The sequence below is a fragment of the Anoplopoma fimbria genome, chromosome 14 (assembly GCF_027596085.1).
Source record: "Anoplopoma fimbria isolate UVic2021 breed Golden Eagle Sablefish chromosome 14, Afim_UVic_2022, whole genome shotgun sequence".
Taxonomy (NCBI): domain Eukaryota; kingdom Metazoa; phylum Chordata; class Actinopteri; order Perciformes; family Anoplopomatidae; genus Anoplopoma; species Anoplopoma fimbria.
The window spans coordinates 9,203,841-9,207,552 of record NC_072462.1 but is presented as its reverse complement, the minus strand read 5'-3'; positions in this window follow the sequence as shown (position 1 = coordinate 9,207,552).

The window sequence follows — 3,712 nt, the reverse complement described above, 5'->3', positions numbered from 1 at the left end:
CATAGGTGGAGCCAGAGGCCCTCAGCTTAGTCTTGTAGTTTATTTCTCCTCACACATGCTCACTCATAATATTCTCCCTGTCATTGTTCGGGCCGTCAATCATGATATCAGCTGTTTAGATCAGCGGGTCTCCTCTATCCAATAGCACAGCGACACAATTACATCGTTAGCCTATCATCTTGCTGCTGTCTCTTTTTAAATATGATTGTCTCTCTACATTCAGTACGTTCATGCTGCCGCTACATGCCCCTCCACCACCCCACCTCTGCAGATTCATCAGCTTCATCAACTCATCATTCTATCAGCCTCATCAGCCACCACCACCACCAGTGTCTGGACTCCACGGGGGGGATTTAGCTTGCTGCTGCTCAGGGCAGACACCACTTGATAACAAATCTCCCCATAGAGTCCAAGCGCCAAAGACTCTGTCAAGATCATCACATATCATCTGTTAATAATAAACAACTATCTTTTCCTCATTGAATGGTCTCTCCTGATTTAAATAAAGTCTAGCCCCACTGTAAAGCCAAGGTCCACAAGCAGACAGCATACACCAGTTCACAAACCATAAATGCATAACAAGACAGGGAGGCTCCGACTGCCACAGTTTAGACCATGTCAGCCCTGTGTGGAGGAATCACATCTGTTGCAGAAGAGTGGGGTCTTCAATTCTGTACCTGGTGGTCTCCATGCAGCCCCGCTAAGCAGTTGTGATGGGATTAGAGGTCCCCCATTTCATACATGCGTAAAAATGCCAGATTGACAACAGTTTACCTGCCGTCTAGCACATTTCATATTAAACTAGTTTTGGATGATTCGGATACTTCTTGCAGATAAAAACAGATGAAAGAGCAAGGAGAAGCCAAGGACTCTGCTGCACAGATGTTTTCCCCTGTCACACCCCTGAGGAGAGCCATGCATGAGGATAAAGCTCTTGTGCAGTGTGCCCCGGACACATCTGAAAGGAGGTGGTTAAGACTTTAGTTGTAGTTGAGTGATTTTATTGTAATGCTGCTGTGCTTCCGTTCTATAATAAAAAGGGAGGACAGCAAGACAAACAGCAGTGACTATCTTATTCTATGTCCAGGCTCAGAAGAGGGCTGTCTTGAGAGAAAGCATCTTGAGAGAGATTTGGGCTATTGGCTCAAAAGAGCGTGTAGCACCAACAAATAATCTCACTTTTGTGCTGGATAGCACTCAATGAGTTTCTGTTATCTGACTCCCTTAAAAAAGCTCTTCACCAAAGGATGAACTAAAACTATAGCCTTCGCGGCAGGACGAAATGGCTGCAGCAGACTCTTGAACTAATGATGGGCAAAATTATTATAACCAATGTTTGAAGGTAGGTCAACACAAGCACCATTGAACATGGCATAGGATGCCAGCCTCTCTCCACACACCAGCACTGAAAAGAGAACAATCTATGTTTGTAACATGCTGTAGTAAAATGGACTCTGGTAGCCTGGAGATTGGCCAGGCCCACAGCCGCTGGCCTTTCTCCAGCAGGTGGATGAGCGCACAGTTCCCTGTCATGGGAGAGACCCTGGCAAGATATTAAACCACAGGCATGGTTCAGTACCCAATGGGATGACCAGCGCTCTGATGGGAGTAGGTGCTAGTGAGACCACTGCAGACGGTTCCTGGCTATTTTTAGCAGCCTGGCTGATGTATGCTGTAGCTGTGATGTTGTCTGTTCTCACCATAACATGTCTGTTTATTAGCAGAGGCAAAAGTGGTTTTACTATCTTAATAAAAAATTGGCTTATATTTACGATAACAGAATATATAAGTGGCCACATGCCAAGCTGAATACATTTTGTATAATTGAAAATACCAATAAGAAGAAGTTGGAAAAAAAATGTGCCTGGGGATGTTCACATACGAGCACCCTCATTTAACAGGATGTCACATATATGCAAATATTTTGCTATAATGTTCCATTTGCATGTTTTTCAGCGGACTATTTGACATTAGGTGTAACAGCATGTTGTCCATGTTGTCAACACCGTCCCCTTCACTCAGTCAGCCAGTGATGCTGAGTATGCAGCTTGTTGACAACATCACAAAGGCTGTCTTTTCAAGTCCTGGATGACAGGTTTGATGTGGGTTAAGCCACCAACCTCATTTTGCCCACCATTATACAGTACTCAGTTAATAGTTTATGCATATTTACAAAAAAATATATATTAACAACACATCTAACTTCAACAAAAAGCCAAAATCAGACTCTGTTTGATGACATCTCACACTGTGACACAACATGTGGACCGAATATCAGAGAATGCTCAAAACTAAATAAAAACAAAAAAAAGAATTTATAAAAAGATGCATCGCAATGCAATTCAATGTTGAACTCTCTTACCCGTACCACTGATGGAAAAATGTAACACTCGCCCATGCCAACATAAAAAAAAAATGTATATTAAAGCTCCGAATTTACCAGTTAGATACCCATTAAAGTTGCATATGTACTTGCCTTAGTGTGGCTCGTGGACGCAGAGAAGAGCAGGTCGATGCTTGGTCGCTGGACTCTATTTGCGTGTGTTTGTTTGTGTGTGTGTGGGTGTGTCCTCTGGTCACACCCACACACACACACAAACAACTTGCCGCACTGCACTAGCAGCGAAACCACTGGTGCAGTGATGAAACAGGAAACACAACTTCTGACTTCTATAACATCACGTTTCAAACAACTTTGTCTCCTAGCCCAGCTGTACAAATGAAACAGAGACACATAACAGTGTTTTTTTAATAATATAACCAGAGGATTACCAGTATTGTTGAACAGGATTACATTATTACATTACAGTCATTTAGCAGACGCTTTTATCCAAAGCAACGTAGGTCAAAGATTTTATTACATATCATTACATATCATTCACCCATTCACACACGGATGACAGGCTACCATGCAAGGTGCCAGCTGCCCATCAGAATCTAACTAACATCCATACAACATCCAGTCCACACCGATGGCAAGCCTTCGGGAGCAACTTGGGGACTGCCGAAGCCGGGTAAATGGATGCAGGATGCAATTGAAGACATGGCTGTGTGGGTTTAACGCTCTGGACCCCTAACCCACCGCCGGATTTGAAAAGCTTGTTTCCTTTGAAAAAAAGGGACGAAGAAAAATACACCGTTTATAATTGCTAGAAGCTGTAAAAACAGACATATTTCAACTTTCCGACGGTCTTTGAACACTGTGTCGCTTCCGTCAGAAAAGGCAACCAAAGTCGAAGCTTAAAGGGAGAACTACGGTGGCCTTCAGGAAGGGATTGGTTATCTTTAGGATTTTAGTACAACTAGGAGCTACTCTTATCAATGATCTGCTCTTCTACAGGAAGAAATATTTTTTTTTTTTTTAAAAACATATTTGGAATTTTAAAAACAAACACATTTAGAAAAGGATGAGCAGCCTGGCTGATTTTTTATAAAAATATCTAAATAATGTTTTTAGAGCAGCAACAATAATGTTAACACAGCAAAGTCACTTTATAAAGTCACTAATATCTCACTGGAAACCAAGGTTAAATGTTTATAATATAAAAAAACATTCCTGAGTGAAGATTATAAAGAGTCATTCCTCCTGTGGTCTGTCCTCCTGTCCTCTGTTCTTCTGGCTGCTTTGTCTTTGCCAATAGAGAAGTTTCCCCAAAAAACATAGCGGAGATGGCTGGTTAAATTAGGTTTCCCACTTGTTTACATGGCCGTC